At 45.2% G+C, this 25,340-nt stretch overlaps 1 protein-coding gene across 3 annotated transcripts in view; it reads right to left on the reverse strand.

Moving 5' to 3' along the window:
* SETBP1 (SET binding protein 1) overlaps nucleotides 1–25,340 on the reverse strand; it is a 357,622-nt gene that overhangs the window by 280,108 nt on the left and 52,174 nt on the right. The gene's annotated exons all lie outside the window — the stretch shown is intronic.

A 25,340-nucleotide genomic window follows, 5' to 3' on the forward strand; every position in this document is an offset into this window, starting at 1 on the left:
CCAGAGTGGGGCTTAGACATCCCTCACAGCTATTACTTCTTAATAAAGAGGAGCTTTTCTACAAGGGGATGAGGTTACTGTCAGAGAAGGCATGACTAATCATGATTAATTTGATCTGTGCCAACATAAACTGGATCCACCATTCACTAAATAATTATTCTGTAGCCTGGATACCATTTCCACAGGGTTCAGGGAAGTTGCTGGCCATTTATCACATTACAACAAAACAAAAAAAACCCTACATAAACAAGAGAGGATAAAATAAGAAACTATCCTCAAAATAAAGCTAAATGTCTTCACATCCACCCACAAAATGCCTGCTTAAAGCTAGAAACAACAACAATAACAACAAAAAACCCTACATTGCTCTCTTGTGCCAAAGAAAGACAAACAGGATTGACTGGACACATATCCTTCTCCAAGAAAAGAATGAGAGCCAAGTCTGGTTCCTTTTTCAGGGCGAGAGAAGGATCAACCGCCTAACTGGCAGAAGTACATCCATGCCCTCAATTGATCTTTACTCTTATCTTGTTAGCAAGATATTAGCACCCATTCAACATAAGAGGAAACTGTGGTTTGGTAGATGTATTCCCAGATTACCTAAACAGAGCATGGTTTACAGCAAAACCTGGTCTCAACCTAAGACTTCTACCTTAAGGACCATCCTTGGCAGCAACCTTTGACCAAGTTCATCCTGGGCCAGATCCTAACCCAGACTGTCTCTTCTTAGTTCTATATCTAAAAGAGATAATTTCATGAATCATTTTACAAATATTTATTGAATAAACGTGTACCTCTGTACCAAATACTGTCCTAGGCCCAAGGACACATCAGTGAGCAAAGTCTCTGCCCTCAAGGAGTTTTTTTATTCTGGCAGAGAATGGCAGTTAATAAATAAATAAGCTAGTAAAATGCACAGCACATAGGGTAGAGACAAATGTGAGGTATAAAAATAATATAGGTTAGGAGGAACAGGGAAGGTCAGAAGGGGTGGGGTCTGTTATTTTATATAGAGTGGTTAAGAAAGGCATCATGGATAACTGATATTTAAGCAGAGAGGTCAAGAGCAAGCACTGCAGATGTCTGGGGGAGGAAATAGCAAAAACCAAGCACTTGAAGTTGATTGGTGCTTAGAGTCTTTTGGAAGGTAGAGCACAGTAAGATGAGGCCAGGCAGGTAAGATGAGGCCAGCTCACTTACAACTCTGGAAGCCATTGCAAAGAGTTGATTTCTGCACAGAATTAAATGGGGAACCATTGCGGGCTTGGGATAAAGGAACACCTACTGTGGAAAACAGAATGGATATACGGGTTTGGAGATTCCGCTAGTAAGTCCAGGCTAGAGAGAGACATTTGAATGTTTTATGTGTATAGATAATAATCGGTGTCCTATGAGCTTATAAGAGAAGACTAGAACGGAGTACTGAGTCCCAAGGCACTCCAATGTTTAGAGGCCAGGGAGATGCGGAAGACCAGCAAGAGATTCAGAAAAGCAGCCAGCAGAACTCAGAGGAAAATAGAGTGCTACCCCAGAAGCCAAGGGAAAAGAGGTTCACAGAAGAAAGGATCAATCATGACAAATGTGGCTAAGAGGGCAGATAGTAATTAATGTTATCAGAAGCTTAGGAGCATCTCTCCAAAGATTATTTAATTTCTGGCTTTCAGCATACATGGGAAGAAAATGAGAGAAAGGATTTCACAGCTCTAAATGACCATTGTCACTTACCATCCCTCTTGGGTTTGCAAATTGTTCACAGTGAGAGTTCAGAGAGTCAATATGATAACTATCAGCCTCAAGTAACCCAGCACCACGCTATATTTGCTGGTGATGTTTGCTTCCACCTAAGGGATGCAGATGCCTTGATGCTAATTGCTTCCCTGTTCCTCACCACAAGCAGGGAGTGTAGAGGGAGCAATCCATTTACCTGGCCTCATTTTAGATGGGAAGAGACTGAAATACCAATTTGGGCGCTATGCCACGTTATATTGTCCCTCCTGTCCATCAGAGTTTGACTTCGGTGACGTGGCATTCGATGTCCTCTGCGACTCACTGTTTCATAATCCCAACTATTTATTCCAACATATGCAGTTACTCACTGTTCCCTCAACACCTGGAACACTTCCCTACTTTTGGACTGGGATGCTTCCCTCCCTACCTCTGCCTATTTAAGACAGGTTTTCAGCCCAGTTAAATTCATCAGTGAGTATTTCTGTAAATGAGGCTTCTTGCGAGTCTAGAATAATTTCTCCCTTCTCCCTTTGTCTTGCCCATATGCACTTATAATATACATGTTATCATTTGTGCCTGGCTAACTTGATATATTTTTGGTGACAGGCACCATATCTTCCTGATTTCTGTTTATCACTTAACACTGTGCCTTGTTCCAAATAATTACTCAACAATTATTCAGAGGATGAGTGAATTACTCTTAACAAGGAATGATGAGGCTTAAGAGTTAAAAGCAATAGTTGAGTTCAATGCAAGACCTGTCTAAAATTCAGACACCTGGATCTACTCTTTAGCCATACTGGTTCCTGCTTCTGCCCATGCCAATTGTTGATGGTAACAGAACTGTTTAATATGCTCTGAAGGCCTTGGCTCAGCCACCTCAGAAATGGGCTTGCATATGCTTTCCTTCTCTGGGCACACTCCCATACTCTCAGACTCAATGTGAAACGCCTGACCCATTCAGGTTTTTTAAATAATTACTTCATTCCTACCCTGCCCCTCCCCCCCAAAATACCCAGGTAGACATTGAGATAATACTATATGGTTCACCAGAGAAAAGCAAATGGTTTGTATCTCTTAGGGCCCAGAGGGTACATAAAACCACACTAGGAACTCCTACCCCCATGTCTGTCTCCATACTCAGCCCGTAGAAAAGAATAGACAAATATTTCTAGCTTTCCATACACTTCAGGATCTGAATGAAACTCAGACCTCTGTGTTCTCAGTGCTAAATGAGTTGCACTGCCTGGATAATATCTTAGGAGCTCAGGACCTGAGATATCAAGAACTGGCTGTAATTAAGGAAGAGATCCAAGGTGTGGGGGTCTGGAACTGAAAGGGTTTGTACGAGGGTGACAGGACAAAAGAGTATGTCGGGAGTGAGAAAAGAACTTAGCAGATCTTGAAGCAGGAAAAACAAGACAAAAAAAAAAGTTTTCAGAAGCTTAGTGGAATTGTGAATTGGCTAGGGTGAGAGATGAAGCTGGAAAGACCAGTCTGGCTAGCTAGTCCAGTTTGTTACCTAATGGTTCTAATATAGCTGCCTCTGTGCCTTTGACCTGGGTCAGGCAGGGCATAACAATGAGGCCATGCTGTGCACAGAGACCTTCCATCAGTCACAAGTGATGGAAAGAGCACTCTACCAGGAGTCAGAAGGCCTGTGTCCCAGCCCCGGCTCTGCCACTGAAAAAACTTGTAAATATAAACAAGGCAATGCACTTCTCCTTGCTTTGGTCTTCCTCCTCCAGGGAATAAAAGGGTAAAGCAATGGCACTGCCCACCTCATAGCTTTGCCATGAAGCTTATATACAGTAATGATCATGAAAGCTCTATTCAAAGTCAATATGCATATTAAATGAATCTCTAACAAAATATGGTGGGTTGTCTTAAGAAATACATGGTCAAAAAAAAAAAAAAAAGAAAGAAATACATGAGCAGAGCTTAGCATAGACCCAATGAGAGCACTGTGCCCCATCGCCGCCCTCACTCAAAGAGTGCATCCTCTTGATGAGGGACCACATAGTCAGTTCTTCTGAATCAGCGGGTGTCGGAGGAACACCAGCACCAGCACCATGACCGACTTGGACTGACTCCTGGCTCTTATTTGCTAGCTTGTGCAACCTGGGGCAAGTTTTGTAAACTTGCTAAGCCTTGGTTTTTGCTTTGTTTTATTTATCGGTAGAATTAAAATGACGTTGCCTACTGGGAGGTGAAGATTGGGGATGATTCCGTGTGAAGTTTCTAAATCGGTTCCTGGCACACTGCAGATACTCACAAATGTTGTGGCCATTTTCATAATTAGCTTCAACATCAAAGACCTCACATATGATAGATACCATATCAAATTCATCAGCCATTTGCAAAGGATTGAAACTGATATCATAAACATAATTTAAGCCTTATTTGAGACTTTCTGCTTCTTTCTGTCTGTCCTTTATTTGTCGAACTGAGAATGGTAACACGGAAATCAGCTTATGATGTCATTTAAACGCACTTTGTATTAGAAGATCTTCTAAAGGCTTCTCCCTGTTTCCTCACTCATCTTTGGAAAAAGAAAACCTAACAGAACAAAAGAAGTCTGTTTCCTGACTGATACCTAAAAAATATATTGTTATTCCACACCACACTTATAATTTGGATTAGATTTTGTACTTTTCTCACATTTGGGCTAGCAAGGGGCTGAAGAGGAGGAAGAAGGGGAGGGAAAGAGGAGGTATGTAAACCAGAATGGCCCAGAATAAGTATTTAGGCATTTAAAGTTAATGAAACCCACTGGGGTTCAGCCAGTCAGAGCCTCCCTCCATCCTTCGATGGTAGAAATGAGGTCAGTTGACTAAGATTTAGAATTTAGCTTTGTAGGCCATTACTGTGTTGCTAGCTTGGGTTAGCAAGGAGAGGCAGGCTTCTGGTCAGGCCCTGGGTGATCATTTAGAGGCTAGGCTGAGCCGCCTGGAGCACAGACACCGAGTCAGCGCTCTGCAGAGCCCCCACTCAGACAGGCTTCCTTCCCTCCCATCCTGGGAGAGCTGTGTGAGACCCAATGAGGGAGGGAGAGGCCCCCTCCCTCTATCACAACAAGGAAGTAGTAAGACGTTTAAGGTGAAACATTCTGGATGATTACCTTTAAAACAAACACTATTTCAGAAACAGTATTTACCAAGCCAGGAGAAGGGGACTGACGGGAGACACATGACACCTGTTCTGCTGCTGCTGCTATAACAAAGCTGCCGCCAGCACAGTAATCCTGACAAGCGTTCAGCCAAGAAGGTGCCAAGGTCCTCAGCAAGCATCCAGGCCTGGGGTTCCCAATCTGGCTGCACATCAACATCACCTACCTGGGGAACTTGAAACATTACTGCCTGGAACTCATTTCTAGATGTTCTAGTTATATGGTATGGGATCTAGGAGAGACATCAGCATTTGTTTGTTTGTTTGTTTGTTTTTATAAAAATTCCCAGTGATTCCAACATGCAGCCAGAGTTAAGAAGTATGAGAACTACGATCTACTTCAATCCCATTAGGTAAGAGAGGAGAAATATGAAGTTCGAAGAAACTGAATGAGTGATGTGTTCTTAAATTGCCTTCCCCTTATTGTCCAATATTTTGGACATAATTTCAGGGAAATCTTCTTATTTTTAGACTTAACTATGAAGCACCCCCACCCCCAGCCCACCACCCTGGGGTGCACCCTGTATGGGGAAATGAAACTCTACCAGGCTGAGGTAGAAGAAGGGAACTGAAAGGTGAAACTGACTTTAAATAGGAATGAAACTGACAAGAGTCAGCTCAAAGGCCAAAAGCGGAGAAATGAAGCAAATGAAAACAAACCACCTCACTGAGAAAAGCTAGTTAAACCCTGAAAGTTCTTTCAGTTTGGATAATTTAAGGTTTTAGTGAGGGATTATGTTCTACATGTTGCAAGTATTCCCCCCACGCGGTAAAGCTTAGCAGACCCGGCATTTCTTGGGGGCAGCTGCAGAGCCGTAAACAGTCTGCTGATTGAAAACACACCTCCTGAGATAAAACAGTGGAAGGCAGTGATCACTGCTCGTGGACCACCACAGATAAGATCGAAGGGCTGCCACCTTTCTATTGCCCTATGAACAGCACTACCTCTATGCCTAGTCCCAACATGGGTCCTATTTGATAGTTAAAATAAATATCGACCCCATTCCACATCACAAAAGGGCCCCGAAAGACCTAATTCACCAATTCTAAACGAAATGGAAGAAAGATGATGTTCTCCAGTTTAGAAAGGCCTTAGTTTAGATTTTTGATGGTGGTTGTTACCTTGAGAAACTGGTTACAGAGTTTGAGTTTAGACCCTGAACTGACATCACACAAATACAGCGTCTATGATGGTCCCTGGCAGGCATCTCAGGGACCCATAGGTGCCTTTCATCAGCAGACAACGGAAGAAATGCCCCTTAGCCCAAGTCTATATTTTCTCACATAGAAAACATGGATGGGAGCCCAGATCCATAGTTTCCCAAAGATATGATAATGATCAAATCAGGGGAACAGACAGAACAGAGGCAGTCAGAAAGACTGGGCTGTCATATGCAGTGGCTCATTGACGCAAGTTTTTAAACAGCAAGATCTTTAAAAACATCTATTTTAGCCCTTTGACTTTTATAGTCTCAGGATTTGGGTCCTGAGATCTCTCCTCAGCTACTGCTTGCTTTTTTGACCTAAGGAAAATGCTGGTTAGTCAAGGGAATGATCTGAGGTCTGATTTATTAGGTCATCTCCTTAATCTAGCTGAAGCTCAGGAGTATGCCCTGTCCAGTCCCTGTGCTTTGTGGTGTCCCTGATGCTAACAGCGTCTTCTACCTCAGTAGTCTGTCCCCAGACTATCCTCCCTTGGCTGAGAGACCAAATTTAGACAGGACTCTAAGTGAGTAACAGATGAGACAGGACGAGAGCTGGAACTTCCCAGTACTTTCTTGATAAAGTGGAGAGTGACATGAAGGTTCCCCTACTCCGCAAGCTTGGGACTTCGGAGACATGTGCAGCAGACCAATCTCCAACCAGGAACGGAGTGGTGAGAAACAGGTTTCAATAGCAGACATAGGCGATGTGGCTGGAGCACTTGCCACTTTGATTGTCCTCATCGCCCTTTGGCACACTTTGAATTGTGGGAGGGTTAGCAGCCACAGGATAGGTTCCTGATCTGCAGAGCATGTTATGATTTATAAATGGCTTCCCTTACTTTATAACAGAGTAGAGAGGCTGGACTCTGGAGTCAGGGTTTAAATCCCAGTGGTAAAAAATCAATCAATCAATCAATCAATCAATCCCAGTGGTACAGCCTCGGCCCAGCTGTTTTACCTCTCCAGACCTCAGTTCCATCATCTGCTCAATATTTCCCTCTGGGCTAGAGGGCAGATTAGATGAGGTGGTACAGATGAAGCCTACAGTAAAGGAGCAAAAAGTAAATGTTGACTAGACATTAGCTATTATTATTAGCAGTGTGTTATTTAAATCTCAGACTAATAACAACTCCATCAACCATGGTGGAGCCCGGCAGGAGACAAAGAGCATGCAGGCTCACGCATACCTGGGTGCATATATGCATGCACGTACCCACGGATGGCTGGTGGGCAGTGGAGATGTGTCTAGAGAACTGGTGTCAGCAAGGCAGGAGGCTCCAGATAAGGCCATGCTCCATGTGTCCTAGCAGGAGTATAAGTGTATTGTGGACTACAGATGGTTGAAACACAACTAACAGAGACTAAAGTATTTCATTCAGATCATACCTCATTGACAGAAATGATCAGAGACTGAGTGTCTGGTCCAGGATCACCCAACTTGTTAGCAAGCAGCAGGACTGATCTGTCAACCCAACCTGTCTAGCCCTAAACCCAAACTCAAAGCAGAGGGGAGAGGGGGGCATGGATTTCAAAAATGAGCCCAAATCCTCTCTCCCACTGCCTATATCACCCGGTTCTTCTGAATCAAGTCAAAAGGCTTATCCTAATAACTATTTCTTATGTTGGATGGACTCAGATATGTGACTCCCCCCAAAAAAGAATTTAAAAAATATGAAATCTGCCTTTTGTCAAATGGATTCACACCGAATCAATCTGCAGGGCACCAAAATGTCACACTGGTGCATCAGTAAAGTCATTCTGGTAATTCAAGAAATCCATAAAACTGCCCCCTGGCACCCTCCTGAGCATGTCCACAAGCCAGAGATACAAGAGCCATGAGTGAAAGCTCTCCTCCTGAGAAGCTCTGAGTGGCAAATTTTCAGGACCTAGGTTTATATGGAAAAAAGATATTGCATCATTAAAGAGGTTAATGAGCTTCAAAAGGCAGATGCCCTGAATGCTGGGGAGGGGACAGCAGAGGAGCAGAGGGGATGGTGGGAGAGACATGTGCAGGGAATTGCTCCATTCTTCAATGTCAGGCATGGTCAGGAGGTGCCCTCCTCATGGTAATAATTGCAGCAGAAGGACAAGCTCTCCTGGTGGGCACTGGAGCCTGGCTGATGGCTGGGCAGTGACCTGCCCTTCACATCCAGCCCTGGGCTCTCTGAGTGAAGAATGCACTTGTCAGCACAGAGATCCCTAAAGATTCTGCCAAAACCAGCTAGCTCACTGTTTTTCGAAAGGATTGCCCACAGAATATTTGTCTCAACTGAAAGAGTTCCCTAATCAAATGGTGTTTAGGGGGAAACTGCATATGACATATCACTCTTGGAGCTTCATAAGGCACATTAACATGAGAGAGGCTCTGAGAAATGCTTTATAAAGAAACTTGTTCATTTCTTTTTTAATCAAACTTTTACAAAACGTATTTAATCACTGAAGTTTCTGCCTCTCCTCGGTTTGTTGTTGTTTTGTTTTGGTTTGGTTTTGGTTTTAACCTGACACCTAGCTACATCCCATTTGGGAAAACATTTTCAGAATAGCTGTTCTAGCCCAAGATCCCTCATTTTACAAAATATCAAACAGGTACACTGATGTCTTAGTGACCTACTAAGGGTCACAAACAAGTTAGTGCTTCTTCTTTTTCAGTAAGCTAAGGGCGTGTGACATTCTGTGGATAGGTTCAAGAAAATCAGCCAAGATGCCAGAATAAAATATTGATCGACAGATCAATATCAACCTATTGATCACATTCTCCAATCAACAGTAGGGCTGAAGAAGGAATGACCTTGACTCTTTATGATGAGGTTTGGGACATGGTAAATTCCAGAATCATGCCTGAGGGATGATTTTGAGTTTGAACAGGAAGAAGCTTGTCTAAAATTGGTCATTAAGGTCAATGATGTCTTCGTGAAGTTGAGATGCAGAGTCCAACAGGAAATGAGAGAACCAAGGAGAACCACAGTGACAAAGTTAGCAGTGGCGTGGGTGACTGGGTCTAGATAAATTCTTGAGATGGAGTTCTATGCGCTGGGCTGGGCTGGGTATTTATATGTTCTAATTACTCTGAGCATATGGTGCTCATTTTAAAAGGTCAAGACCACAGACATAAAGGGACTTCTCTATCAGAATGCCCAGCATTCTTAACTAAACCCTGCTCTCTTCAATTTCGCTATCCATTTAAATGAAGTCATAGAATGTTGTCCTCTTTTTTTGAAAGTCAACTCCACTCATGACATAAATTCCAAAAGAATAACCAAAGTAATGAATGACAGAGGACACACCTGAAATCATCTTCATAGATGCTTTGGACGTTGATTCAAATTTGACGTAGCATTGATCAAGCTAGTTAGGTTTAAGTAACAAGCACAGCATAAGGAGTCAAGGTGGCTATTAAAGTACCCTTCACAAATCCCACTGTGTTCTGCACTGACCAGACTGCACCTGGAGGAATGGATTCCACTTTACTCACACTTGAGTTATATTTAAATAAGGCATTCATAGAGGGAGTGTCCCTCATAGAGGAAGTGATACCAGGAATGACCTGCAGAGTGAGCAGAAACTAGAGAAACTAAGGTTGTTTACGATCCAAAAGACTATGGCTCCGCATGACAGGTCTCTTGTGGAAGAAAGAAAAGATCTGGTTTATAGGATTTTTAAGAAATTGCACAGAGGCATCTATGAAGAGTGCAAGAAGACAATATAGTGTGTAATATAAGCACTAACTCTGTAAGAGTTTGAGCCATCCATGAGTGGTGGGTAGCCAGATGTCTATCATCCTTCAAACAGTCACCTGTTTGTTTTCAAACCAGACTTCACTTGCCATAATTAAGTGGGATGATCTCAAAGTGCTCCCAGGGTTCTGTCTTGTTTCTTTGCCTCCTGTCTCCCCCACAGCCTTGACTTCTTTCCCATTCATGACTACAATTTGGCTCTCTTCCTTCCTCCCTCACCTCCCTGGTCCATCACACACCATCCTCAGTGTCACACTCTTCTTTTCCCAGATGCTTGACCCTGACTTCTACACAGGGCATGTGCTTTGCCAACACCACATGTCTTGCCTCCAACACAAAGCTCATGCTCACCTAAAGCATTAGTGCCTTGGTCACACCAGTTACTGGGTAGGAAGCCAATGTCCATGTGTCGGGGACCTGAGGGAGAGATTGCCTTAGTTATGGGCAACTAAAGCAATGGATGGGAAGGGCTCGATAATGGTGTGATTCTATTATATTTGAGGTAGTGCTCATTCTAATGTACAAGATTCTCACAGGCAAGGCAAAGGCATTTCTATGACATTAGGCAAGTCATACTAGGTTTCTATTCCCTAGTCTCATGTCCCCATCCCTGGGAGTAAGGTTCCTTAAAACTATATTCACCAAGAGTGGAAGAATATTTTCACACCTGCTTTCTAGGATCTGTCCAGATCATCCTTCCAGGGTTCTGTGATTCATTGCACAAAATCCTATTCTTCTGTGGTGAGCTCGTGGCAGGCTCATGTTGGTTCCAACACAAGAGTAGCCTTGGTGGATTAGAGGCCCTGGCAGGAAATCAATCTCTAATCTCTTTTTAGTGGCTCATCCTTCTCAGTAGGATTTTGGAAATAATCCACAGTCAAAGGTGACTTCTTGAACTGTCAGAGAGGAATAGCGGAGAGAACACTGTGCTGCCAGACACAAAAGCTTGCATGATTGTCCCAGCTCTGATGGACCTTGAGAAAGTCAATAACCCTCCTTAAGACTTGGTTTCCTCATCTGGAGATCTGAAGAGTTTGAATTTGCAGTAGCTCCTAACATTTCTGGGTCACAGATGATCTTAAGAATCTGATAAAAGCTGTGGATTCCCTTCCCAGAAAATGCTTAAATTCACATACAGACAAAACTGCATCTAGTTCCAGAAAGTGAGGAGAAAACCTCAAACCACCTACAGGATTCCACAGTAACCCAGGACCCTAGAGTAAAAACTCCATGGGCCAGTCATTTATAATATTCTCTAATGTTTCTCTATCTAGCTCTCCATCACATCTTCTCTGTAAATATTAATTTCATTAAGTATTTTTCTCCTTTTTAGCTCCCAGTAGTTGCATACAGTTCTCCTGACACACCTCGGGCCCTTAAAGTAATATATAAAATGTGTCACATGAACTCATTTTAACAGACAACATAGAACCAGCACAAATAAAGTATGCAGTTGCCACTACTGGAATACAATCTCTCTACTCAACTAAAAACTTAAATACCCACCAGCACTCCACTTAGATCATTCCCCAAGAACAGCCACATTCTTCAGAAGTATGTCTATTGTTTGCCTATGTCTCTCATCATGACATCCACTTTGCATCTTATGATTCCAGAGACAGCTGTCCCGCTCTCTATCCATGAAAAAGATGGTGGGCCCACTCAAGCATTGACCACCAGTCTATGTTCCAATGATCTAGGCATTCAAGTGCCACTGGGGTCCTGAAGGGTTTCATACTGTGACTGGTAAATCAGCTGCATTGGGAAGGTCACTCATCAAATAAACCCAAATCACATAAAGAGATGTGAATTCTATATATTTTTTCTTCTCTCTTTTACTTAAAAATTGTATCCTATCTATTTGCCTAAAGTATCAAAGTCAATATTATTGAGTATTTACTAAGAAAACATAACCCAATACTTTGAGAAATACAGAAAGACGGTTCCAGCTTTCAAGGACCTGGTATTGTAATTGGAGAGAAAGAAATGAAAAACATAACAATAAATTTTTAAAAAGCAAGTAAGAGATAAGTCAAATAACAATATCCCCTGCAAATAACTATAAATGGCAATAAAATAGAGACCACAGCCCTATGAGATGAATTGTCAAACAATGGTAGAGGACAAGAAGTGGCACAGAAAGCAAGGATGAGCACTAACCCAAGTAAATGCTGGATGATGCTCATCTGGCTACACCCTCTTAATGACCCCAAATACATGGTTCCTCCACGTTCGTGTATATGCCCCTATTCCGTTCTGTACTCCACCAGCTCTATTCAATAAGCCCCACCACCTGCAAGGTTCCACACAAATCCCATCTGCCCCAGGAAACCCTGTCCTACTGAACTAGCCCACGATGATTTCCTATGTGTTCACAATTTATAGCAGATTGTCAGTATTCCACACATCTTCCATCTTACCTGGCCTTATTCTGAAAATCTTTCATAACTTTAAATTTTGTACATCCTAAACTTTGTAGCTAAACCTCCTGAGAGCCAAGGCCATGTGTTCCCTTGCCTCACATCCTCTGTAGAGCAGAACTCTGTGACAGCTGTACAGAACGAAGATATGAAACCCAGAAGAATCCCAGTGGCATTTGGTTTGATTAAAGCAGATGTCCATAGCTCCTCACATCTACCTGATAATGCTACCTTACTTAGACTCTCAAAATTCATGTTAAAGCCCTAACTCCCCACATGATGGCATTTGGAGATGGGGACTTCGGGAAGTAATGAGGTTTAGCTGAGATCATGGAGTACCCATGATGGGATTAGTGCCCTTATAAGAGCAAGAGACACCAGAGCTGCTCTCTCTGTCCTCACATGAGGACACAGTGAGAAGGGAACCATCTACAAGCCATGAAGAGGTCTGTTACCAGGAGCCAAATCAGCCAACACCTTGATCTTGGACTTCCCAGCCTCCAAAACTGTGGGAGATAAACGTCTATTGCTGAAGCCAGCCAGTATGTGCCATTTTGCTACAGCAGCCTGAGCTAATAACTTTAATTCACTTATGAATAAATCAGTGTCTCCATGACCTACTTTGGCAACGTATCCCCAGAATCTGTTACCCCCAGAACATCCCCCACCACACCTTCTTCCTCTCTACTCATTTGACATCTTTCCTGTTCTTCAAAGCCTCATCCAGTGTCACATCATCCACGAATCCTTCCTTTAGTACGGGGTCCCACTCCCACCCCAGGGAGCCTTCCTCACTGTGAACTCACAGCAAGGACTATCTGCACCATCCCTCAGCTACTTCATCGTGCATTGGCATAGCATCAAGAAACAACTGGTGAATGAGCACAGACAGCATCGGAGAACTCTGGATAATCAACGTTTATTTCTATTTATCTTTTGTATCGCTACCATATTCCATTGATTGTAGGATGCACAATTTTTTCTTTCTAACATCTCTGAAATTGTCTGACAGTCTGTGGCATCTTACATTTGATGATATATGGCATTTCAGTTTTCACAGTATGTCCTTAACTCCTCCACAGACTGCAATCTCTTTTAGGAAAAGACTCACACATTATGTATCAGTTTTCCTTCACTTGCCCAGCAAAGACCCTGTGGACAGCATAGAGCTCCATACTTTCTTGCTAAAGGAGGAAACTACCTCCCTGAAATCCAGTAAGAAGCTCAGCCTCCTGGGGTCTGGGATCTCCAATTGTCCCTTCCCTCCTGAAAAAGGAGGAGAGCAGCAAGAGATATGGGCACATTGGATGGTGAGGGGGCTTAATTCTTGATCATCGATTTCCCACATCACAGAATTTGGGAAGTGGAAACACACACTGACTCCACTGTGGCTTCTCTCTCTGAATCCCAGGGTCACACTTGTTTCTTTGTGTCTCGTTCTTCTCTTTTGTAAAATGGGTCCCATTACACTTACCTCCTCAGAAAGGGATAATGATTGGAACAGAACCAAATGACCAGATCTTATAAATGCTGCAGATGAGTATTATTAAGTGCCTGCCCTGAGGACCTGTTGCTTCCAAGCATGGAAAGGGGAAAGAAAGGACACCGGAAGGTCCCAAGGTGGCTGTTCTGTATATCCACAGTGCACTACTGTGAGAACTCCCTCTGAGCTCACCCACTTTCTCTCCATACTGCCCACCCCAGCAAACACTGCTGATGAACACAGAAGACTTGGTAGTGACAAAGAGAATGAGGAGAAATGGATGGTGAGAAGAGCCAGCAGGGGGTTCCATACCAGCCCTTGGGAGACACTTGCTCACCACCTTCTTTCAACAGTCTGTGTCTACTTGTGTGTCCTCCCACATGCCCAGGCAGCAAGTGCAAATATGTCTTGTTACATGATCCATCCTGTGTTGCCCAATAAATAACAGACACAATCTAAGTTGCCAAGAGCAGCTTATCGGAGGCTGATCTTTATGTCTGGATCCGAGGTCCTGGAATACCAGCCCAATTAGGTGGAAGCTAAATGAGCTCTATACACAATTCCCTTTACCCACGCTGCTCCATCGAGGTGCACGCATGGACATGCATACCATGCCAGCACACAGACAGTCTTCCTTCTGAGAGGCATCTTAAAGAGTCTTAGATTGAGCTCATGCTACCAGATGACTTTTTACAAAGCCATGGACTCTTCAGCTACTTGAGGTTTCTTAATAAAAGACCCTGATGTTTTCTTAATAAAAGCAACGAGGCCAGAGTCACTAAAACTAGCATGCTCAGATACCCCCCGGTTTTTCCTCCTCTGGAAACATATATCAATGTTCTGGTTTGTTCCCTCTTTCCTTTTCCCTCCATTACTAAATTATGTTCTCACTGAATGATGAGGAGACCAAGAGATCATCTTTTGTCCTAACTCAAAGAGAGATACACATGCCCCTCTTCTTCATGTCAGTGGTCTGGCACTCCCTTCCTTGTTTCCTTCCTCTCTCTTTTGGTGATGGGGGTGGGGGGCTGATAGTGACAATTAATGGAACTAGTGTTCCATGAAGCTTCCTTCTCCAGAGTCTTTGCCTTGGGTCTCCCAAACCCATCCAGCCTCCTGAGGCAGAAAAAAGTGTAACCCATCTTTACAAAGACCCACTGACCCAGACATTTCTGCCTTCCTGCCAAGGAGGCTGTCTCTACACAAGAATCAGAGTTGGGAGTGGTCCAGGGATAGCTGGTCTAGTAGGCATCAGTTTGTGATCTAATGAGTTTGTGAAACACCATAAACTCGACCACACTTGGAGATCCGTGATGCTCATTAACATATTAAAGGCTTTGAGACATCCTACTGCAAAGACATCTGTTTAGCTCTGTTCGGCCAGGTGTTTCCCAATCTTTTTTGCTAACGGAATCTTTGTTGGCCTCTAACACCTCTTAATGTTCTGAGTCGGTGCGTGCCACAGGCTACATATTGTACAACTCGGACCTAGTCCAATAGTTCATTTTTCTCCTGGGAAAAGGAAGAAACAGAGAGGGGCCTTAACTCACTTAATCTCATACATGAATAGCAATATGAAGCAGCACATAAGAAGTAGAGCAAGCCCAGGAGTGGGAGGTCAGGATGTCTGGGTAAAATCCTCTCCCTGCTTGCCTGCCATCCCTTAGCTGTGTGGCTTGGACCCGCACCTCTCTTTTCTAGAGTTATTTTCATTCTCAGTAAAAGGAGGACTTTTTTCTTCCAAGGATTTCTAAGGCTCTTTTTGGTTCCCTTTTCTGGGATACCGAGACTCTAGTACTTGCTGTAACACCTTCTGGAGCAGGTCCCAGAAGTGTGAGCCTATAGTTGTTCTAAATTTAAGCTTTAAAAAGCTCATGAGGATGTCAAGCCACATGCAAGAGAAAACAGCAAACTCCCCTATGGGTCATGAAGATACCTCTAAGAGTAAGCATGAGGGAGATATAGGTCCCTCCCGCACAGGTCACCACCTGTACCTGGAAGCAGTCAGAGATGATATGGTCCATGCAGGAGTCATCAGGAACCGGGAAGCCCCACCCACCTGCAGCTTCCCTAAGCACTAGGAGCCCAGCTTTAGACAGCAGCCAAGGCTGGGGCTGGCTTGTGACTAGCCATTGTGCCAAGATCCAGTGCCGGCCACTAAGCAATAGACAAAAGCATGAGGATATTTTAGCACAACAGGATGCCTGCTGCATCCGTGGCATGCTGTACCTGTCTCTCATCCCTACCCCAAGATAATGCATAGACAGCCAAGAACAACATTTATAGTCCTCTTCAGTCACATAAGCATGTGGCATCTCTGTCATCCTTACATCCATATCAGATGACAATCTCTGTGTTGGCACATACCCACCTGCTTATGCCTCACTCTGTCCCCAGTGCCTGGTACTGACTGCTACTCTTTCATATCTACAGAATAAATGGTAGTTCCTGATTGTTAAGACTCAGAATATACATTAATCTATAAATTCATCAAACATCCTCAATGTGCCTTGCATATCGTGAACAGTAAGCTACACATTATGAGAGAACCAAGAGGTGATTTCAACCCAGACTCTGCTCCCCAAGAAATTCCACTAGATAACACCTGTGAAGGCTTAACTATGCCACAGACTTACCATCTCAGTCATCCTACCATTCCCACCGCCCCCTCCCCAGATCTGTTTCTTTTCCCATGTTCCCCATTTGGAGACATGGACTGGAAGCAACCACTCACTCAGTCACCTAAAAAGGCAATAATAATTATCATCATTAGAGATGACATTTATTGAGTGTTTATTATGTGCCAGGCTGGCAATTGCTGTGAATTTTATACTATTATTTGCCCTCTTTTACAGAGATGTGGGTACTATCGCAGAACCATGCTTTTCTCTCCAGCCCTGTACATCTAACCAGTCTTGAGGTCAGTTGCACACCATAACTATCTCCTCTCCTGTCTTAGTCACCACTTCCATGTTGTGCCAAGCCTTAATTGCTGCTCTTGCCTGAACCATTAGAGTCCCCTTTTAAATGACATCTGGCTGATGGACAACCTATCCACCCTCAAATCACCCAAAACAGAAATGGCAGAGCAGCTGATCATGCCTCCGCCTCCACCCCATTCAAACCCTCTTCAGGCTCCTCGGTGTGCAGGAGCCTCTGAGATCAGGGAAGGCTGCTCAGAGAGGGGTGGCCACTGAGGCTTCATGGAAGAACTTTCTTAGCCCCTTCTCAGACAGACTGCCTTGAACTTCAAAAATAATTCTGCACCACCTCCTCCGGGAGCCTTCCCTGAGCACTACCCCACCCCCCTTCCCCAGCCACCAAGGCATCCTCCTGTGGCCCTCTACGATGTTCACTTAGCACTTCTAACAGAGCCTGGCCCAGTCTGCTTACTGACCCTGGACTCTCAGATCTCAGGGCAGCTGATCCAGATGCTGCTTCCTCAGCATATCACCTGGCAGGGTCAAGAGACCTTGGTTGTTTAGCACAACTCCCTGCTCCTGCTGCCTGGTGGCTGTATTTTTTGACGAATAATGCTTTACAAAAATGTCAGAGTAATAGGACACCCTTCTTTCTTTTTCCTCAGGGCTTTCAGCTATGTTAATATTTCAAGAAATATACCCATACTCTCTTCCTATCAAAAAGAATGCTCTTACTTTTTTCTGATGAATAAACTGAGGCTCTGACACATCCAGTGACTTGCCCAAGGTCACACAGATAATGAGGGACAGAGCTCACAGTCCGGCAGCTTTCTCAGGGCCTCGGTCCCCCAGCCCCCTATTAAAAAACAAACCCAGGAGAGAATGTTACACATCTAGCTGCATACGCATATGTATTTATACACATACACAAATCTGTAACACGAACAGATACACACATATATGAATGTGAATACAGCTGAGTGTTTAAAGAAAGGGGTGGGGGCTCCGAGAGCTTCAGAAGAAGCTGAGGTCCCCCAGGAGGGGGCCAGCAGGGCGGGGCGGCAGAGGCAGCAGCACAACAGACAGCTGGTGTTTGGGTGGTAGTAAATCACCCTGAAATGAGCCTCTTCCGTGGACTCAATGAGGCCCCCACAACAAAGGGAGGCCCAGCTTGCAGCCGGACAGCCTGCCCGCCAGCCCCAGACGCATATAACAGCTTCATTCAGGAGCCCCACGTCCACACAAAGGCCCCGAAATCAATCCGACATCCCGCCACCCTGGACAATGCCCCGAATCTTCTCAGAATCGAAGGCTCAAACGAGGGGACAGCATTCAGGGGAGATCAAACCACCGGCCTGCCACGGAAAGCAGGCACGCCGGAGACCTTTTAAAGAGGAGGCCTGGGTGAGGCAGGAGGGTGCTTGCTGGCGCTCTGGCTCACGCAGTCGGGCACGGCCGGGTGAAGGCTGTGTCTGGCTCCATCTCGGGCAGCCGCAGCCCCCGTGCTGCTGCGGGGGTCCGGGTGTGCGACACTCGCCAGCGAGGGCCACCGCACTGCTGCCTGGCCTCGGGCTTTGTGCAGCAGTGGCCCGTGTGAACCTCCACCGCAGGCGTTTCCCACTGGCCTCGGCCTACAGTAGGGCACACACATGCAAATGCCCCGCCGGAGGCGGCAGCTTAGGGTGTTGACAGTGGCAGCCCCACACCAGGCCCAGGCCGGGGAGCCCCTGTTCCCAGGCAGGGCCCCTCGGGGTACTCATCTGCCCCATTCGGCTGCCTAATCCTGTTATCAGCTGCCGAGCAACTGGGCTGCCTGGTGGAGCTGGGGAGCCTCCTGCCGGGAAGGGGGGCAGGCCAAGGAGCCTGGGTTGGACTCCCCCTTCCTTCCTAGGGTCATTGTTAAGACGCCTCGGTCTCTGGCAGTCCCCAGGAGCCCTCACCTCCCTGGAGGGTAGGACTTGATCTGCTCCTGGCAATGGCAGAGTGGCAGTATGCTGGGAGTCACAGAGGAATGTGGCCCGGTGTGTGGGAGCGTGTGCGCTGCAGTGACCAAGGCCTGGGACCCGATCTGGGCACCCACTCCAGGCACAGAAGTGTCTGCGACATTCTAGGCGGTCACCACGAAGGTCAAATAAGTTGTGATGAGAAACGAGGGGCTTCTGCTGAAGGGCCATTTGTTGTGGCATCTGTACCCTGTTCTCTGAGAGCCTGCCTCGACTTTCCCACGCAGGTGCAGGGAGTGCGCAAGGTCGGCAGGGTGAGGTGCGGTTGTGCGGGCAGCTGCCCATGAAGAGCTGAACCAAACTGAGAAGGCGCAGGTGGCTCAGAGCAGGAGAAAAAACCAGGGTGCTAAGGGGCCAGTCTCCCCTTGACCCCTCCTCTGTGGGCGCAGACACCTCTAATTTTTGCTCTCTCTCTAAACTGCTGGCCACACTTATGCCTGGAGCTGACATCCAAAGGGCCAACCTGCACATTATCTAAGCCATTCCGCTGCGGCCCCCCTCAGAGCAGCCCCCCAGGGTCAGGGCCCTGGGGGAGGGGGACCGGAGAGGTGCAGGGGTGGGGGGTTGAGTGGAGGAGCCGGCCAGACCTGGGAGAGGCACAAAGGGTATTTTCTGCTTTAGATTCACTTCATTCTCAACTGCCTTCACCAGCCAACAATAGTAAATTGAATCCAATTTCCCCCTTGGAAGGGTCAGTTGTTGTGGTGGTGGTTTTTTGTTTTTCGTTGTGTGTGTGTGTGTGTGTGTGTGTGTGTGTTTTTACCCTTCTTTCCATTTTCTGCTTTTTAGCTCACCTCCTCCAATCTACTTCCCTACAGGAGCCGAAATTAAACAAGCTCCCCATATGCCATGCCTCACTTGTTGTCTGTTCCCCTCACTGCCATCTGGCCTATTTGCTCAGCCAAAAAGAGAAAGAGAGAGAGAGAGACAGAGAGAGAGGGGGAGAGAGAGAGAGGGAACAAGAGAGAGCAAGAGAGAGCAGAGAGGGAGGAGGAGGGGAAGAGGGGAAGGAAGGGAAGGCAGGGAATGGGGGAGGGAGGGAGGAGAATCAGGGAGGGAGGGAGACAGAGAGAGAGAAGGAGGGAGAGCCAGACACAATGAGGAGGCAGGGGTGAGGATGCAGCCTCTCCCATCTGCTCCTTGGCCAGAGTCCCGGATGGAGCAGTAATGGAGAGCAACAGAACCAGTGATAATTAACCCAAACACAGACCTGTTTATTTAACCTGCTCAGATAGATCAACTCCGAGGCGGCGCTCTAGCAAAGGGCCCTGGGACACACTTAGGGAGCCAGCCTGGAGGCTACTAAGGACACAGAGGCAGCCCAGCCCTCCCCACAGACATCCCAGGCCGGCCGAGCATGAGCTCGAAGAGCAGGGAGGAAGAGGAGATAGGGGCTGCCAAAAGAATCACTCAAACCCACCCACTCAAATCTTCTGGTAAGAAATCCTTTTGTCATCTTGCCTTTACCTCTGCCCATTAGCCTATGTGATCATAGTAGCTGCTTCTGGATGGCCAAATTTTGCCAAGCAAAAGCTAGCCAGGATACACTTGTTTCCTGCATCTCCCTGCCCCCCTGTTCCCTCTGGACCACTCCACATCTTGGCATAAGGACCCGGGGCCAGGAGACAAAAAGCTAACTAGAGGACACAGAGGCTGGAGCATAATCACCTCAGCCTCCGACTAAGATGGTCAGTAGCCAAGGACAAAAGCCAGAGGCATAGGGTGAAAGAAGCCTGAGGTTCAAGACCTAGAACAGCCACTGTTGCTGGATACATGGATCTGATTACTTCTTCTCCCTGGGCTTCAATTTATCTATACTTCCTGGGGGCAGCAAAGCCGACCTCTTAAGATGTTTCAGTCTTCAAAAATTAAAATGGAAAAAAGGTCATTGTCATAGATCCGCATTTCCTTCCCCAAGTTAGGGAGGAGACTACAAGCTTTGAGCAAGACCCCCAGAAGCTATGACCTGTTTGCCATGGGCAACGAGGACTGCACAGAGAGGGGGCAGGGCCCACGGGCACACTGCTGTGTGCTGCAACCCCCTTCAACCCCACCCCTGCGGGCCCCAGAAATCAAGGGCAAGAACATTTCCAGGACTGAATAGCAGCAGACAGGAGTTGCAAGTCTGGGAACTGGAACCCCAGGAAGCTCTTGGCTGTGCACTGAGGGTTAGTGAAAGTGTGCACTAGCTGGGTTGAAAATAGGAAGCGTCAGGGGTGGGTGAGGAGTTGGCAGGCACCGGATTCCAAGTGGCTTCACGCTCCTCAGTGGAAGAAATGCAGAGATAATTTGAACATGGCTATTTTCAAGCTCCACAGCTGAGCTCCCTTGCTCTCCCACCCCACACCTCCCACCCAGCCCTGCAATTTGGCAAACCCTTTCTGCTGGCTGCTCTTATACCCAATATGTTGGGTTGCCTTAGCAACTAAGGCAATTATCTCCTTGGAGCAGTTAAAACAATGACCGTCATAAATAATAACAATAAGAAGGATGATGGTACAAAATAGATCTTAGGTTTCCAGGGTCATAGGTTGGCAAAGAACTGAGAAGGAAAAGAGGTCCTGATGGGGCAGGCAGTGAAAGCTAGTCCCTTAAGGACCCATCTTATTTATCTAGAGAGAGAGATAGGAAATACTTAGCCTTTCCTTACTGCCCCACCCCCACCCCCAGGCAACCTTAGAGACAGTTCCTATTTGTTGTTGGTTTATCCTGCAGAGCCTCCTAAGAGCCAGACCCAGCACGAGCGAGCACTGAACACTAATTGTTTAATGCTCATCTCCTCTCTGGACCAAGGACTTCTTACAGGCAGGCATGGAGTCTGTCATCTTGGTGTGTTTAGCACTTAGCTCAAGGCCTGGCACAGAACAAGTACTCAAAAACATTCATTGATTGAATGAAAATATTATATTATAGTGAAAGAATGCCCAACTTTTGCCATAACGTTTTTTTTTTCTTTTTTAAAACCCCTCTGGGCCAGACCATTTTGAAGCTACTTCCATTTCTAACATTTTATGCTCCTAGAATCTACTGGCCTCCAGTCCACATTCACAAGAATATAGAGAAATCAAGATGTAAGGTTAGTTATCCAAGTACAGGCTTCTTTTTCCTATAGAGCCATCCAATAATGTTTTGTGAATGCAGAGCATCATTTGAGATAAAATACAAAATAAAAACAATTAAAACAGAAATAAACAGATAACAGATCCCACAGCTTATGCTTACTTGCTCACAAACATGTTTGTATGTATGCCTTCCATTTAACACTCCACGACCCCCATCCCATGAATGATGTTCCACCAATTGATGGAAAATCAATTAAAGTACAGGGTTCGTGACTCAAAACAGAAGACAACCTACCTTTTTCCATTGTCCATGGGAGATGTGGTTAAAAACAATAACAACAAAACCCAACACAGGATCAGAGAATCGAACTGGACTGTCTCACCTCTACCCTTCCCTTTCTGTTCCCCTCTCCTTTGAAGTGTTGGAAATTCAATACTTGACACTTTCAAAGTACATTCACATCATATGTGGTCTTTATAATAATTCTTGAGATAAACTGGGCAGGGCTCTTTATTGCCATTCCAAACATGAGGGAATGGAGAAATTGATCACAAGTGTTCAACAGTGACAATCCTCAGCTCTCCTGATTACCAGTTTACTTGTGTAATGGTCACAGTGTGTAATATGTAATGTGGCCATTAGTGTAAAGGTGAAATATAAAATCTGTCTAAGCTGTCAGCAAAACCCTAAGCAGATGCCTATTCTCACTTCGAAATGCCAAAAGGAGTTGATGTAACTCTACTACCATCAAGGCCTTGCAGCCCCAACAGCCATGGCCCCTGCTCTAGAATAATAACCAAAACTTTAGTACCTCCAGACTCGAGGCCAGCAAAACCTGTAAATGCTTAACCTTGGCAAGTTTCTTTGGAGGGTTCCCTGCCAGGGACAGGTAAGATGAGGTCTGGGGAATCGTGACAACTCTCAGTAGATAGGAGTACCTTCTCCTCTGGTATTCCAGAGCAACTCTAGACTGACTTCCTGTTTTTCTGACCAAAGTCTATTCTTCAAACTCCCTATTCTTTAGATCATCATGTAAGACCACCAGGCCACTCCCTCACTCCCTGTGTGTGCACCTGCAACTCTAAGAGTTCAGAGTCAAGTCTTTTGCTCAGAATCACTCCTATCTGGGCTTTAGACACCTGGCGAGATCTGGCACCTACTTACTGGACTATAACCCAGTATACTGGTTTTGGGAATTTAATAAACACACCGCCAATCTCTTCTGTATCCTTTGCCCATTTGATTAAAGTAGCACAGCCAAATTACCCTTTTCAGAGTACTTCAAATGTGAAGGACCTGAATCTAAATTCAGATATCACTAACAGTGAAAAGCAGATTTTCCAGAACTTCTGATGAATGGAAACATTTAGCCAGACTCGTACAAATATACAAATGTCTTATTACTAAAATATATCTTAAAGGTGTTATGATGCCAATAGTTCTACAAATTATGGCAAATTTGATTAAACAAAAAGTAATTAATTTCATTTCCAACGAGAAAGGATTGTGCTTCGGGGAGTACTCACTGATCAAAGAGGTAAAGGCAAGGTAGGACTTTTTAAATGTTTTCTTAATCCCAATTATCATCACTGCTAAAATAGGTGTGGTAAAGAGAATAATGAATGGCCCCTCAAAGATATTCCATATCCTAAGCCTCAGAACCTGTGAATATGTTATGTTACACTGCAAAGGCAATTGACACTGTAGATGGAATTCAGGTTGCTCATCAGTGGACAATCGAAAAGGGAGACTGTCCTGGATTAACCAGGTGGGCTCAATGTATTCACAAATCTCCATAAAAGTGGAAGATAAAGCAGAAAAGGTAGAAAGAGACTGAGAGCAGAGTGAAAAAGATTCAGCATGAGTCCCTGGTTTTAAGAGAGAAGAATGAAAAAAAAAAAAAATAAGACAGAAGAATGGAGCCATTAGCCAAAGCATGCCGGCAGCTTCTAAAAGCTGTAAAATAAAAGGAACCAAGAGTCTCCCCTAGACCTTCAGAAGGAATACAGCTCTGTCAACACTGGTTTTAACTCAGTGCAATGCATTTCAGATTTCTGACCTCTAAAACTATAAGATAATAAATTTGGGTTGTTTTAAGACACTAAATTTGTGGTAATTTGTTATAGGGGCAACAGGAAGCTAATACAGAAGTTGTGGCCATTTCCAAGTGTCCGTGTCTATGTATGTTCTCCATAAATCACAAATATTTATTTAAAAAATGTGAAAATGGGTCCCCTTATGACTTCAGGAAAATGACATTAAATAAAATGGAGGTGACATAATTCTCTCAGGACTGTGAAGCTTCAGAAGAATTTTCATGTTAATAAAGATCTCTAGCAGCATAGACACTGGGACAGGATTACACAAAGTGAGTGGGAAGAGATACTGACACAGGACACACAGGACCACATGTGCAAGTCATTCTCCAAACAACAGGAACTGGACCATCAGGTGTCGCCAGAGCCTCCCGCAGAAGGGACACAGCCAGTGCAGGGCACCCTGAGCTCCAGCAGTTTACATGGCAAGTCCTAAGGGACTCCTCCAGGTGCCAGGTTCTCAATACAGGAAGAGAAAGGGCATGAGCCTATGAGCAGATGCCCAACAAACAGCAGGTCTGAACAAAAGATCCAAAATGGTGAGCAAGGAGGATTACATGGTCACCATCAAAATAGCCACAGCAGGTGAATTAAGTTGTGGGTTGTACATGAGAAGTGTAATCCCTCTCTCTCCCCTGACAGTTTGGCCCATGCTGATGTGATTCCAAATCAGCTGAAAGTTGCCCCATCAGAGTCTCAGGCTGGAAAGATGCTCTAACATCTTACAAAACCAAAACAAAATCTCCAAAGCCCAGAATTCCTGCTATAGAACACTCACTGCCACAAAGGCAATTCACTATATCTTTGAAAATTCCTAGCTTTGGTCACTGAGATAATGAAGTCCAGTGCATGCATCCTACAGACAGAAGCTGAGAATGGTCAAGTGGCTTTTCTAAGGTTACACACTCAGGGGAGGCCAGAGTTAGAAGTAGAATCTGTGTCTTCCAATTTTGGATCCAGTGGATTTTATATTATATCATGTGGCCTCTCATAAATAAGCCCAAAGTACTCTCAAGGCGAAGCATTAGCGTGTGTGTGTGTGTGTGTGTGTGTGTGTACAGCCCATGAGTCTACATACCATGGAAAAACCAGGCTACCCATCTTGCCCTTCCTAGAGCAGGTAAACGAGGGCTGATCATTTATGTCCAAGTGGGCTGTACCCACCTCAGCCACCAGTCTACTCACATTTCTGGAGACTAACACATCACTTTGCTGGCAGTAAGCCAAGAAGGGCAAACCCTAGAGTGCAGCGGAAGCTCTATTTGCTGGTTCACAAAACTGGGCCTTCCCAGAAGGGAAGGACAAATGCAATACTGGGTTCCAGTAAGCCAGGCCTGCTGGCCAGTACCCACCAAGCAACGTGACAGATTTGCAACCTCATTTGCTTCTCTTCCTCATCTTGATCTATCACATCTGAGTTCAATACTCATTCATTACTTCATTAGGCACTCATTCATCTATAGGGATCCAATAAGTGTCTACTGGGTGCCAGGCCCTACTTCCTGAACTGGAAATATAA

The sequence above is a fragment of the Canis lupus genome, chromosome 7 (assembly GCF_011100685.1).
Source record: "Canis lupus familiaris isolate Mischka breed German Shepherd chromosome 7, alternate assembly UU_Cfam_GSD_1.0, whole genome shotgun sequence".
Taxonomy (NCBI): Eukaryota; Metazoa; Chordata; class Mammalia; order Carnivora; family Canidae; genus Canis; species Canis lupus.